This window comes from Aricia agestis, chromosome 16, assembly GCF_905147365.1.
Source record: "Aricia agestis chromosome 16, ilAriAges1.1, whole genome shotgun sequence".
In the NCBI taxonomy this organism is placed as follows: domain Eukaryota; kingdom Metazoa; phylum Arthropoda; class Insecta; order Lepidoptera; family Lycaenidae; genus Aricia; species Aricia agestis.
Window position 1 is genome coordinate 14,892,112 of NC_056421.1, and position 15,408 is coordinate 14,907,519.

Here is a 15,408-nt window from a genome sequence, read left to right on the forward strand (position 1 = left end):
AAAAAAATGTATGGGAGCCCCCTTAAATATTAACTTTATTTTGTTTTTAGTATTTGTTGTTATAGCGGCAACAGATATACATAATCTGTGAAAATTTCAGAAGTCTGGCTATAGCGGTGCTTGAGTTACAGCCTGGAGACAGACAGACAGACGGACAGACATCGAAGTCTCAGTAATAGGGTCCCGTTTTTACCCTTTGGGCACGGAACCCTAAAAAGAGTAAAATTATTATTTTATAACAAAAAAAATTTAAACCGACTTACGAGGCAAAATCAATATTATTAAAATGACCTAAAATGTATGAAATAATTCTTATTCTTCATCAGTGCCTTTTTCAAAATTTGACTTAACCTCAATTAATTCTGTACTCAATTTTCATTCTTTTGAAGTCAGTACCGGCTAAAAGTTGGGGACAGGGGACGCTACCATATGTGCAATGTGTGCAATGCAAACGGGCGCCATCCTCTAGGGGCGCCAAATCGCCATCTTTAGCGGCGCCAAATCGCCATCTTTAGGGGCGCCAAAACCAAGGACCCAAAAAATTTGCCTAAAGGGGCGCTAAAATCCTTTTCTTGCACACAGGCGCCAGTTGCCCTTAAGGGAGGCCTGGTTGGGGAGGGGAAGAGGGGATTTCGGGATAAGCTCGAGCGTGTCAGATTAAGCTTGTATAGGCTTCCGACATGTCTAGTTATCATTTTATAGAAATCAGATTTCTCACGTGGTGGGTTAATTTTTTTTTTTAATATTGGAATGTCATCGGATCTGTCAGATTAAGATAGGGGATGTTTAGTATACCCAAAAGAAGCTTTTATATAAAGCACTGACGATTCAAAGGTTAGGTAAGCCTGCAGGGACATTTTAAAATATAAAAAACTAGCTGTTGCCCAAAATCTTTTATAAAAAAACCTTGGTACCCCTTAAATCAATACAGCTGTGCAGTGTGCACACAATAAGTATTTCATTTTTTTATATTAAACTTTATAATTTATGCCAAATTTTAAAGCTTATTTAGCCCTCCAATTACACAACTTTACCCATAAACTATTTATCATTAATAGATTTAAGGTTACGTCACTGCACAGATAAAGTACTGAGTTATTTAATACCGTAGAATAGATATAACAACCGAAAAAAATCGAAACTTAAATGTAAGATGATACCACGTCTTATAGGAAGACTTTTGAGCAAGCGTCAGCGCGATGTAGAAGACGCACGGCGCCATCTATTATGAATTGTTGGAACTAACTTAATTTGAACAAATTTACGCATTTTCACCCCCTTACAACCCTTTTTTCCAGTAAAAAAGTAGCCTATGTCCTTTCTCAGGCTTTAGACTATCTGTATACAAAATTTCATTACAATCGGTTCGGTAGTTTTGGCGTTTGGCGTGAAAGCGAGACTGACAGACAGACAGACAGACAGAGATACTTTCGCATTTATAATATTAGTATAGATTATGTGCACACTGCACAGCTGTTTTTGGGTATTTTGATTAATTAAGGGCCGCGCTACACCGGAATGGCAGCGGCGAGGCGAGTACTTTCAGCGCTGCCATTCCGGTGTAGCGCGGCCCTAAGAGGGGTACCACTTACCAGGGTTTTAAAAAGTTTTTAAATTTGACACAAATTTTGTTGACACCGCGCGCTATAAACTGAAGTCCACGCGGACGAAGTCGCGGGCAACAGCTAGTTATGAATAAAAACAATATTATATAGTAAAGTAGGTATGATTAGTTCTGTTACAATAATAAAGTAAAAAATAAAACGCCATCTGTTTTCATATATGAGAATTAAAATGTTGATTGCATTGATATATTTTCTGGATGGAATATAGGCCAACACGGTACACTCGAACTCTTTTATTTTAGAGCGCCTTCTAATGTCAACTTGTCACATATATTAGAAATGCAGTAGGAGTTCTATAAGATAAGATAGATTGATTATTATTATACCAAGTGATAATATTATTAAACATAATATTCTAACGTATTAAAAACTATAAACAAAAACATACTAACTAATAAGTATGATTAGTTCTATGTTACAATAAAGTAAAAAATAAAACGCCATCTGTTGAATCGTATTAGAACTAAAATTTTCATTGCATCGATATATTTCTGGATTTTTTATAATATTATACATAAAATATATTTAAGATTTTTGAAATTTTATTGTAATACACATCCAAGACCCAGGAACATTGAAAACTTTTTGTTCCGCCTGCGGGACTCGAACCCAGGACCCCCGGGATGAGCGCTGCCCACGCGCAATGCGAATTAATTTTCATCGATATTTTCATGGAAATAAGATATTTTCCCACATCAAAATGTAGCCTATGTCCTTTCTCAGACTCTAGAATAAATGAGTACAAAATTTCATTGCAATCGGTTCAGTAGTTTTGGCGTGAAAGCGAGACAGACAGACAGACAGACAGACAGAGATACTTTCGCATTTATAATATTAGTATGGATAAAGCTTCATATTTTCCTAAGTCACAGATATTTTATTTTACACTAAATTAAATGAGTTAGTCCTTGTTGTCTAAAATATATTGTTACGTGCTAGGGTTCGAGGATTTGGAGAGAAGGATTTGGAGAGAAAGACCTGGTGACTCTCTTGAAGACTTTATTCACAAACGTTAGGTCACACAAAGCACTAGGTCTAAAACAATAAGCACTATCACTGTCCTAGGTCGTAGCCAAGTCGTAGATTTCACTGGTTCACTCACTATTGATCACTTGTTTTCAATCCGAAGTCGTCTCGAAGATGGCTCAGACTAAACTGAATTATCGGCCCGACTGTCTACGACTACTTATACGGGCCGGATCGAATCTCAGAACTCTCCGGAATATCCCAGAATAAACCCGATATGCGTAAACAAGTATGGGATATTTCTAGAAAATACTCGTAGGTACACCTAACGCCATCTAGTATCGAGTAGGCGATTTATGTTGTCTGTGTTCCCTCGGTAAGTTTCGCTGGTTTGTCGCTAGATTTCACTACGTGTCCGTATACCGTGTACCGTAAAACTACTCCCCTCTTAGAGATGCTCGTCCCGAGCATCATTGTTACTGCCATGGTAACGCGCCCACAGTCACATCATTCAATCGGGTAACCACTTTGTATGGGCCGTCCCACTTGGTCTGCAACTTTAAAGATTTCCCTTTTCGGCGAGTCGGGTTATGCAGCCACACCAGTGTCCCTTCTTCGAAGCCGCTTGTATTCGATTTCCGGTCGTATCTGGTCTTCATGTTCTCACTTGACTGTAACCCATTTTCCCGAACCATGGCGTGTATATAGCGCATTTTTTCCCTTAAATCGCAGACATAGTCTGGTACGGTCTTTGGTTCTTCCGGTGATCCTCCTGTCAAAAGGTCTACTGGGCTACTCGATGACAGCAAGAGTAATCTGACATATTCGCAGAGCATGAAAGCTAAGAAGTTGAATAATGGGAGGGTAGAGAAGGAAATAGGGGAGGGTAGGGAAGGGAAAAGGGTAGGGGATTGGGCCTCCAGTAAACTCACTCACTCGGCGAAACTCAGCGCAAGCGCTATTTCACGCCGGTTTTCTGTGAGCCCATGGTATTTCTCCGGTTATAATTTACCTAAATAAGCAATTTTCTGAATATAATATTTTATTTTTCAAATCTTTAAAATGGCTGCAGTTCCTGAACCCCAATCACAGAGCCGAACCGTGTCTTGAGACCGGGGCGCATCATTACGGGCCCTAAGTTCTACGTCAAGGATCTCAGTTCGACTACAAACGGATGAAAATTGAGTACAGAATTAATTGAGGTTAAGTCAAATTTCAAACTTTTTAGATCATTTTATGTAAATAATACTAAATTAATATTGAAATATTCTACTAATAATTTTACTTAGGTAGGTATATTATTATGTATATCGTCGTCAGAAACTAAAATGGGCTTAACATTCTTAAAGCGAGGGTAATTTTTACATGAAGGCATTAAGCTGTCTACACACCGAAGCCGCCGGGTTTTTATTATGAAATAAGGGGGCAAACGAGAAAACGGGTAGGGAAGGGAATAGGGGAGGGTAGAGAAGGAAATAGGGGAGGGTAGGGAAGGGAAAGGATAGGGGATTGGGCCTCCAGTGAACTCACTCACTCGGCGAAACTCAGCGCAAGCCCTGTTTCACGCCCGTTTTCTGTGAGCCCATGGTATTCCGCCGGTCGAGCCGGCCCATTGCCGAAGCATGGCTCTCCCACGTCAAGAAGCTCGTTTCAAAATGAGGCCGCCGGGCCCGGCGGCTTTGGTGTGTAGACAGCTTTAAAGGGGGAAGGCTTTTTTTTCGAAAGGGTCTAAGCTACTGGTCCGGTTAATACTACGAAAATAAGCTATTTCTATTTTCTTCTGATTAATTTCGTTGCGAGTCCCAAGACAGCTTTAGCATGTCCCTCGGGCTCCCTGAGATCATACCAAAGGGTTTTCGTGGTTGGATACCGCTGTCGATCGACACAGGAGATACAGTGGTGGGAATGTGTGGCCAAAGCCCGATTAAAAGTATTTTTCAGAGCGAAGTAACCACTCCTCAAATACTGTAGTACCTGGGACAAGATTTTTAAATGTCCGTATGGTTGCCCAAGCGCAACTAGTTAATACGTCTGGGACCAACTATGTGCGGGTTTCCTCACGATGTTTTCCTTCACCGTACGAGCGTCCGTATTATGTACTCGAGATCAGAAATGTCTCATAGGTACACGCCTCCACCCGGGCTCGAACCTGCACCCTCTAAGAGTGCGAACCAAAGGTCTACCCATTAGGCCACGGACGAATAATTATAACAATAATTAGAAGAATTATAATAATTGTACAATATCTCACGGAGGGGGGCTACAAATCCTAAGGCTCATGTTACGTTATTTATGGACCTTATGATTATTCAACAAAGTTACAAAAGTAATCATTTCATAATAACTTAATAATCGATTGTTTTCACAAGTTAGCGACATCAGTAATCACTAATCACATACCGAAACATTGAAAGGAGACACGCTGTCTGGCTGCGTATTTTGCTCCCGACCTCCTGTCTCCTCGCGCCGCGCGCCGTACGCGTCGTCTCTCTCGATACTTGGATTGGATAAACACGTAACACGACGCACAGCCCCCCTAGACAAGTGGCAAAACGCTAACGCTACAAAATGTATGCGATTTGACATTTAAAGTCATGGCTTCGCTAGCGAATACTAATGTCAAATCCATACATTTTGTAGCGTTAGCGTTTTGCCACTTGTCTAGGGGGCTGGAAGGAAGAATTACAACTGTATGCCACATGCATCGCGTATAGTATACATACCTACTGTAATCTGTATAGACTAAATTTTAGAAAATCACAAAAAGCCTAAGTATAATATGTATTTATAATGTAAATAGTTATTTATGCGAATTAATTGCGTGTGAAAATAGTTTTTTTTTTAATTTCTACTTAGTAAAGTCGACTACTTAAATATCGAACCCGAGCTGTAGGTAATAGGTATGCAATAGTAGCAGTAGAGGTTGTAGTAAAAATAATACGCTGTATAGTCAGTACGGTTAACGGTACCTACTTGTATAACGTAGAGAACCAGTAAGACCTCCGCGCTCCGGTAGGAGTATGAATGTCTAAACTCTAAACACACTAGGCCGAAGTTACGCGGCGTAAATTCCGCATGATTTTAAATTACCGATGACACACTATTCCGTCGCGTTCCGTCCGTATTTTGTATGCTTTTGACATTGCGGACGTAATCATGCGGAATTTACGCCGCGTAACTTCGGCCTAGTGTGTTTAGACACTTAACTTGTTCTGTGAGTAAGACTGACAGTCATGCTATTAACTCTGACGTTGAACCTGCCCTAATAATGTAAAGTCGACGATTTGTTGATGCTAAAAAGGTATCCATGCGTGGTTAATAACTTGACAAAATTTAAATGTTAAAATTATTAGGATATTATATAGGAAAAATATGAAAATAAAAGGTTAGGTAGGTCCAACGACTAACTCACACTGTTCTCTCTCTCTCTCTTAAGTTTTAACTCTTTACAGTAACAATGAAATAATAATTAATATTACTTACTAAGGGAAAAATTATTCTGAAAACCATTTGCATGGGCGTACCCAGGTTCTGAGCCAGGGGGGGGGGCAAATTACCCAGGTTCTGGTGCCAGGGGGGGCAAATCACCCAGGTTCTGGGCCAGGGGGGGGCAAATCAGATTTTTCATAAGTAGGTGTTTATAAAGAATAAAAAATTAATAATTTTTAGTAAAAATATTGTATTGCAAACAAATGGCAAACATTCGTTCTTAATTTTTAATTTTTATAGATAAAAGTACTAGATAATATACTTAGTAGGAACGTCAACATGATCCAGGGGGGGGGGGGGGGGGGCAGTTCCCCCCGTCCCCCCCTCGGTACGCCCATGACCATTTATATAAATAATAGTACGGTACTTATTTAAAAAAAATCCACAGCCGAACATATTTAAACCTCCTCCTTTTTGGAAGTCGGATAATAAAATCGACGTTAATTTGTCCGTAGGTAATTTGAAAATTAAAATTACCTATCTAAAAACATACGGAACCAATTTTAATGAAACTTGTAGCATTCCAGAAGTTGAACAATACCTTGTACAACAAAAAAAGAATTAAGTAGGTACTTAAATCGGACTTGTTGTTCCGGAGATATGCGAATGCAACCATAAAAACATACCTACATACAATTAGATACACTTTTGAAATTTAGTAAAGTTCAGACGCTGGTATTATAGACTAGAACATACTTAATACCACTTAATACTTACTTATACGAAAACTGGGCAGTTCTGTAAATATTATAATTACTTATATACCTACATACGAGTCGTATTGAACAATTGAACGGACCTCCTTTTTTTTTAGGTCGGTTAAAAAACAGCCGTCGCATGCTTTCGTGCAGAAGCGAAACTCCCACGGACGAAGCCGAGTTGAGAATGGTATTACGCTCCCTGCACTTACATAACCGCATCCTTATTCCTTCCTCACTCAAACGTCTTCTAATCTAATGACAGAAAAACAATCGACAGGCTTTCGATTGACTAACGCGGATGTTGGCTCTACACTCTACAGCGTCTACACTCTACAAGCTGCAGTCCTAATACCATCCTATACGGCCGCTAAATTGCGATGGATCACGGAAATTATTATATTAACGGTGAAGAACTACCCTTACCGTGTAGTTTCCCACAGACTGAGAATCTATACGATAGGTTCAGATTGAGAATCGTTTGTTTCAGAGATTTATATAAAGCGTGCGAGCGATACCGACTCAAACGGACGTGCACCTTCGGTCGTATACCGCCAGTCGGGACGAGGCGCTCCGCCGCGCGCCGATCGGCTCGAGACGGGCCGAGGTGCGAGATGCGGCCTGCGGGCGGCGACGGAAACGGTTTTAGATCTGCGACACGCTTGAGGGTTTTCGTAAACCACTTACCCCCCCCGAGTGTTACACAATACGGTCGGTCGCAGGGTCCGAGCGGGGCTCCACAGGCCGCCGCCCGCCGACCACCATCACCCGACACACTTCCACCGACACTCGCGTTCGTCGTTTCCGGCCCTGGCGGCCCTTCACTCCGGCGCCCGCCGGCGCGCTCGCGACACCACGACCGTCCCCGCGACGTTAAGGTCGACGGCTCGGAGCGAGGTCGCGGCGATCGGCCGCTCGTGCTACTGGTCGCGCGGTCGCAGCGCAAACGGAAACATAATTTGTTTTCATGGCGAAACGTGCAGCGGAGGCACTCGATCGATACGTAATGTTTACGTGAGCGCGGCACCGCACGTGCCGCTGCACTCGCGTCGGGCGCGATCCGGCGCTCGGTCGTCGCGGTGGCCGCTCGGTCGGCCGTCTCCGGCGGGGCTGCCGCGGGGCCGGAGCGCTGCGGCGCCGCGCCCGCCGCCCGCCCCCGCCCCGCCGCGCCTGCGCCCTCCTAATCCGTTTAGCATACGGTGACGTCTGCGATCTCAGTAATATCGACTCGAGACTCGAGAGGGACCCACCTTACGTCACTCGGGCGAGCGCTCCGGAGTCCGGAGTCCGGACGTGTCGATAACCGTGCGGTGTGCCAGATCCGTAGGCTCACCCTGCCAGCCGCCCGGCCCTGTCCGACCGCCTGGCCTACTCCACGACATGCCCGTGTTATGAGGAGCAATTTGAGCTTCTTATATACCTGACCAATAAAGAAACGTCAATACCTAATCCCTATTCCCTACCCACAAAGAGAATTTAACTTCCTGTTAATCTCTCACTCTGATTGTTTTATTATTAGATATAACTATTTTAGTTTACTGACCTAACCTAACATTTATTTTAAAGGTCAATAAAAATTAGAAACCATTTTTTTTTAACTCATCAAATAATCAGTGTTGCCAACTTTTTTTTACTAACCCACCAAATTCAGCAGCGTAAACCACCAGAAACCGCTAAAACCTAAATGGCCTCTCAAACCACCAGAATTCCACTAAATAACGTAAAGATTACAACAACCGTTATACGTGGGAGAGCCATGCTTCGGCACGAATGGGCCGGCTCGACCGGAGAAATACCACGTCCTCACAGAAAACCGGCGTGAAACAGCGCTTACGCTGTGTTTCGCCGAGTGAGTGAGTTTACCGGAGGCCCAATCCCCTACCCTATTCCCTTCCCTACCCTCCCCTATTCTTCCCTTCCCTTCCCATCTCTACCCTCCACTATTACCCTATTCCCTCTTAAAAGGCCGGCAACGCACCTGCAGCTCTTCTGATGCTGCGAGTGTCCATGGGCGACGGAAGTTGCTTTCCATCGGGTGACCCGTTTGCTCGCTTGCTCCCTTATTTCATAAAAAAAAAAACCTATCTGAATATAATTTGAAAATAATACAACAGCAACGTCATTATTATTATGAAATAATCATTTTTGTTACTACATTAAGGTAAACTTTAGTTACCGAAACCGAAACTTGATAAAACATTCAAAATTACGATTATTTACTGAAATTTATTGATTTTTAACATAAATTACAATTTTTTAAACTAAAGAAAAAGTACCACATTATTTTTTTTTACTTTTTGCGACATTTCTTACCATAAATATTATTATTCTTATATTCGAATAACTTTTTGTACTATATTCCGTTTTTTATACGATTCCAAGTAGATGCGTTTCGTCTCATTCACAGAAAATCCGATTTTTATCTTCTGAACGCCCAATATTCGAGTTTTAACTTCATAAAACATGTAATGTCATGTCCTGTCGGTGTAGTGTATGACAGATCGAAAAACATAGGCGAAAAATTGTTAAGTTGACAGTTTTCACAGATATGCGTTTGGTTAGCTTATTTATCGTTTCTTGCTATTTGTTACTAAAACAACGTGACAAGGCTTAAAGATGATAAAAATGTATAAAAATCATCAATCAAACGTATAACGTAAACTTAGATTCATTAATCGCGATTAAATGAAGAATGTAAAATCTATTTGAAACAAAACGAGATTCACGTCGCCATATAAACGCGTTCATTGTTCAATGAGAACTTTTATCTTCAGAACGTCCAATGTTGCACGGTTAAACTTCATTAAAGCCGTTAAAGTCCTGCCAATGTAGTGTCATGGCGAATCGAAAATCATAGACGAAAAAAATGATGCGTTTGGGTAGTTTCTATATTATCGTTTCTTGCATTTTTATTGATCCCCGTAGGAACGCGTTTAATGAGAACTAAGTTTTATAAAACGAAGTTGTGCGATTGGTGAAATCCTCCCTTAGACATATTACTGAACGACGAACTACTGAAAACAAACTCAATAATTACAGTATTTTATTTTTATGGGAGACATGGACACGACCGCGGTCGAAGTTCAAAACGAAATGACTAAGCAAACTTGCAGTTGACGTCACATTTTTTTTTCTCCAGAAGGCGTTTTGCCACTAAACCTGAAAAATATACTGAGGGCCGCAAGAGTGAAGCTTACGGGGAAGTGGGCTAGATAAGATTCTAGCAGGGTAAGTCCTAAGAAATTGCGTGTCCAAAAAAGAGTGAGGCGAGATGATTTACTAGATAAATCTCACAAGATATATCCTAAGATATCTTATAATCTGACAGTCAAACAAAATTCTTAAGTAAATAAAGTTCACACACAATATAATCAATTTATCATAGCATTTACTAAATCGTTTGTTTGGGAAACGTAATTTGCCAACAGTTATATAATATATTAAATAAGCCTGCTTTTATCGTAGAAATAAAATTCAATAATATAATTTCGATAAAATAAGTAAAGACAATTTAATGAAAATAATTTTCCAAAAGTTATATATATTAAATAAGCCTGCTTTTATCGTAGAAATAAAATTAAATAATATAATTTCGATAAAAATAAGTAAAGACAATTTAATGAAAATAAAACGAAGTGCTAATTTTTGATTTGGGTCTAATCTGGAATACATAATCTCAAAACATGATTAAATAGATGGTGGCGATCTGAGCCAGGGCCTCGCTGGCAAGCAAGCTCGAGTTAACTGCGAAGTTTACCGAACGATGCATAAGTTTCGGTTTCGGTTTCGGCTATATTTTGGCCGAAACCAAAACTAAGGCTGGAACTATATTTTTTGGCCGAAACTGGCCGAAACCGAAACCGAAAGTTCGGTCGGTCACTAATTGTATGAAAATGTATGGCACCGTTTCTAACTTAGACGCGCGCGGCCGACGACAGTCGTAGGCCGCGCGCGGCTTACGAACGTCTTTAGAAGAATCATTGTCATTTACTTGTTTAGTTTGTGAAGAATAAATTTCTTTAGTTCTAATTTTTGTAATAGGTACGGTATTTGGTATTATGTTGTTATTACAGCATTTGCCTTCGCGTGCTAACCTTGCAGATTGCACGAAAGAAAGGCGATCAAACTTCATTCGGTTTCTCTGTTAAGTCTTGACAACATTCATCATGCTAAATAATCGCTCTATATCAGCGTTAGAATGCGGCAAAACGAATAAAGATAATAATAATATAATTAAGTTTCCAGTGTGCGACTTCAAGGATTAGAAACATAATTAAAAAAACTAGTGGTTTAACGTCGAAGCTATCGAATCCACTAAGAAATCCACTAGCCACTAAAACCAAATTTTTCCCGTCGAAAGGTACGTCTAAACCACCAGATCTAGTGGAAATTCCACTAAGTTGGCAACACTGCAAATAATATTATCTATCGACGGACTTAATTTTGTATTGCACTCTCAATTGTATAATAGGTACTTATATAGAATTAAGACCAACCTGTACTTCATTCTGGCAATAATCTCATACATAAAATTGCCACCGACATTGCTTAGCTGTAAGTTTTCCAAAGTCTTAAAGCCAGTCAGAATACTGACTGGCTCGCATTTTGGTACCATGACCTCTATTTTCCAGCCAGTCAGTGGTCACGTGACACAAAACTCACTTCTCCATTGTTAACTGAGTACCTAGTAGTTTCGTATCATGAATTCATGACAACACAACTGACATAAGCTGGCTGGCTTTTACGTCAAATACAGCAATTCAATAAACACTTACTGAATAGTTTACATTTTAGTAATTTTATTTATTAATATTACATACTTTTTAGTCTTAAATTATATTGCTATTTAGGTGGTTAGTTATTTAATAAGTTATATTTTAGTCTATAGCATATATTCTAGTGAAAATAATACGTTATTAAAACCAAAAAACTAAACATTCGAAGTGTCCAAATTTTTGGAAAAGGATTAAGTATTCTCAAGTTAATCACGAAGCGATACATAAGTAAAGACTACCTCTTATAGAAAGACTTTTGAGCAAGCGTCAGCGCGATATAGAAGACGCACGGCGCCATCTATTATGAATTTTTGGAACTAACTTAATTTGAACAAATTTAGGCATTTTCACCCCCTTTTTTCCAGTAAAAAAGTAGCCTATGTCCTTTCTCAGGCTTTAGACTATCTGTATACAAAATTTCATTACAATCGGTTCGGTAGTTTTGGCGTTTGGCGTGAAAGCGAGACTGACAGACAGACAGAGATACTTTCGCATTTATAATATTAGTATAGATTATGTGCACACTGCACAGCTGTTTTTGGGTATTTTGATTAATTAAGGGCCGCGCTACACCGGAATGGCAGCGGCGAGGTGAGCACTTTCAGCGCTGCCATTCCGGTGTAGCCCTAAGAGGGGTACCACTTACCAGGGTTTTAAAAAGTTTTTAAATTTGACACGAATTTTGTTGACACCGCGCGCTATAAACTAAAGTCCACGCGGACGAAGTCGCGGGCAACAGCTAGTAACTAATAAGTATGATTAGTTCTATGTTACAATGAAGTAAAAAATAAAACGCCATCTGTTGAATCGTATTAGAACTAAAATGTTCATTGCATCTATATATTTCTGGATTTTTTATATTATACATAAAATAATATACTTAAGATTTTTGAAATATTATTTTAATACACATCCAAGACCCAGGAACATTGAAAACTTTTTGTTCCGCCTGCGGGACTCGAACCCAGGACCCCCGGGATGAGCGCTGGCCACGCGCAATGCGAATTAATTTTCATCGATATTTTCATGGAAATAAGATATTTTCCACATCAAAATGTAGCCTATGTCCTTTCTCAGACTCTAGAATAACTGTGTACAAAATTTCATTGCAATCGGTTCAGTAGTTTTGGCGTGAAAGCGAGACAGACAGACAGACAGAGATACTTTCGCGTTTATAATATTAGTATGGATTACCAAAAATACTTTTGTACCTCAATAATAATAATATTAGTTTTATATTATTACATTAAAATTTAAAATACATGAGGACTTAAGTAAGTCCTCATGTATTATACATTTTAAAAAGATGTGGTCGTTTTAGGGACCTATCAGACAGAGTGGTCACGCGTTGAAGCATTTGCGTTGGAGCAGTCAGTGTGTGACTGAGGAGCAATTCTGACACATTCAGAACTCCTCCTGTGTGAGTATATAGAGATACTCACACGGGAGGCATTCTACAACATAATACAACACAAAGAACACAAAACCCTTGACCGCTCTCTGTCTGAGATATCCCAGGCAATTTCCCATAGTTGCAACTTGCAATGCAGTTTCTAATTGTTATTGGTTTGCCAAATAAAAGTCTGAAATTATAATATTGTTTTTATCTTTCATCAAAAGTTTGTATTTGAACTCCTTTAATAATAATAAATTAATATTTACACAAGGGATATTTGATTCATCTTCTTTAATTTTAAGTGACAAGACCTTGTTTAAGATTTCCGCTGTATAAATATTTTTATAAGTATAATATAAAAGAGATTTAACACTTGCCTTTCTGATACTAGGTTGATAATAAGGTGTAAGACAAATATAGTACCTATTGATGAAAGCTGTGTATGAATATGTATCTAAGGTAGGTATATTTAAGTGAGAAAATAAATGAAAAAAAACCGGCCAAGTGCGAGTCGGACTCGCGCACCGAGGGTTCCGACAGCTTAAAGGTATTATAGACCTGAGTATTTGGTATGAATTTCAATTTAATACCTCTACGCGTTTATGAGGAAATGGGTAGTAAGTTTAAAATTATTAAAAAAAATATATTATGTGATGTAACTAAAAATTTATGGTTTTCGTAATTTTTCCTTTATCTATGCTATAAGACGTTGCTTCGTACCAAATTTCAAGATTCTGAGTTCACGGGAAGCACCCTGTAGGTTTTGATTCCCTTGCAAGTGTCGAAAATTTGCGGCATAAACGGCTGTATCTTTTGATTGCGTTGGCTTAGAAGTTTGATTTTTTCACAGCTTCAAGGGACAGTAGACCTGAGTAATTGATATAAATTTCAGCTTCATACCTCCACGCGTTCCTGAGAAAAAGGGTCTTGACAGACGGACGGACGGACAGACGGACAACAAAGTGATCCTATAAGGGTTCCGTTTTTTCCTTTTGAGGTACGGAACCCTAAAAACATTTAAAAACGAGTATTTATTAAATTTCTTTTAATTTAAGCTTTTGAGTGAATATATATTATCTTCCTAGGACTTCGTCATCATTACACTTGCAATTCTTTATTATAAAATGTAGTACTTATAGTATCTCAGTGTTAGCAATCATCCTTTATCCTGAAAAATATTTGGTTCAGCGTACACAGTACTAATAATGTAAAATGCCTTACAAGGCACGAAAAGGGGATTATTAAACTTATAAATTGCCTGTTTATGTTACAATAATACCTATTTGAAAGCTCAAAAAAACGTAGGTGTTCAAGAATGAGTTCAAGTTCAACAAACTATGTTCAACTCATGACATCAACTCTGTTGTAATGCATGTAATTGTAATCTACAAGTTTGATGCATTTCTAAGACTTTTTTAAGGTAGATTATTTAGCGTAAGTATCAAATAGGTATAGGTAATAATAAACTTATCAATTTCTTGCTTAAAACATAATCTCTTTATACTTATTATCAATATCTAATTATTATTATTTTTTTTGTCTCCTTCTTCTTCTTTTTTTTAATTGCCGACTCAGTTAGTTGCCAATGTCAGAGAATACTTTCTCCTCTAGATCGCCATGCTTGTGATAATATAAACATGAAGGAGTGTTATTTTCTCAGTGTTTTGATAAAGGGCTTATAAAATACCAAAAAAATATAAATAAAACCATTTACACATTTATAATAATTACCTTTAAATACAATAAATCGGTGCAAAAGTAACTATTCCTACATTGACCACGTTATATATTAGAAAATAGTATATTTTATAATATAAAATATCAATATTTTTTTAAACTATATTTTCATCTTGATTTACAATTTTTCCGTTAGTCGTTATGGCTAAGCCATTTCAATTCCTAAAAAAAAAAACAATTCGGTTAGTCAAATTTGACGTTCGTGTTTGACATTTCTTAATCCAGTTCAGAGACAAATATTACAGGTTAAAACATAGACATAATATATTATACTGTCGTAGTTAAAACCATTCAGAAGTAAAAGTGGACATGATACCGAAACAGAACCATTTACTTTACAACTGTTTACTGACCTGCGTGGATTAACCCAGGTTTTGTCAAAGATAATGATAAGGGCTCTTAAATCCATTCTTTTTACGTCCTTATCTGACTGTATAAGGACGTAAAGTGAATGGATTTAAGAGCTCATAATAGGGCCCCATGTTATATAAATAAATGAATTATGACGGCCCGGTCGCTCGATCGGGGCTAGGGCCGATGTAGGAACTCGGGAGTCGGGATAGAGCAGAATTAATGTAGCATTACAATAGTTTCTAAAATAGGTACTAGAGTAGCAATGTCTTACAAAAGATTCTCAGAAATGCGTAACCACTTTTTTGTTCAAAAGACAATGTCAAGTCATATATTCGTTATGTCATTATGTATATGAGATATGCCTGCAG

The 15,408-nt window shown here is 38.8% G+C and overlaps 1 protein-coding gene across 1 annotated transcript in view; it reads right to left on the reverse strand.

Moving 5' to 3' along the window:
* LOC121735063 (potassium voltage-gated channel protein eag-like) overlaps positions 1-7,869 on the reverse strand; it is a 28,341-nt gene extending 20,472 nt beyond the window's left edge. Inside the window, exon 1 of the mRNA XM_042125730.1 lies at positions 7,466-7,869. The gene's annotated coding sequence lies outside the window, so the exon portion shown is untranslated. The remainder of the gene's footprint in view (positions 1-7,465) is intronic.
* Between the last annotated feature and the right edge of the window lie 7,539 nt (positions 7,870-15,408).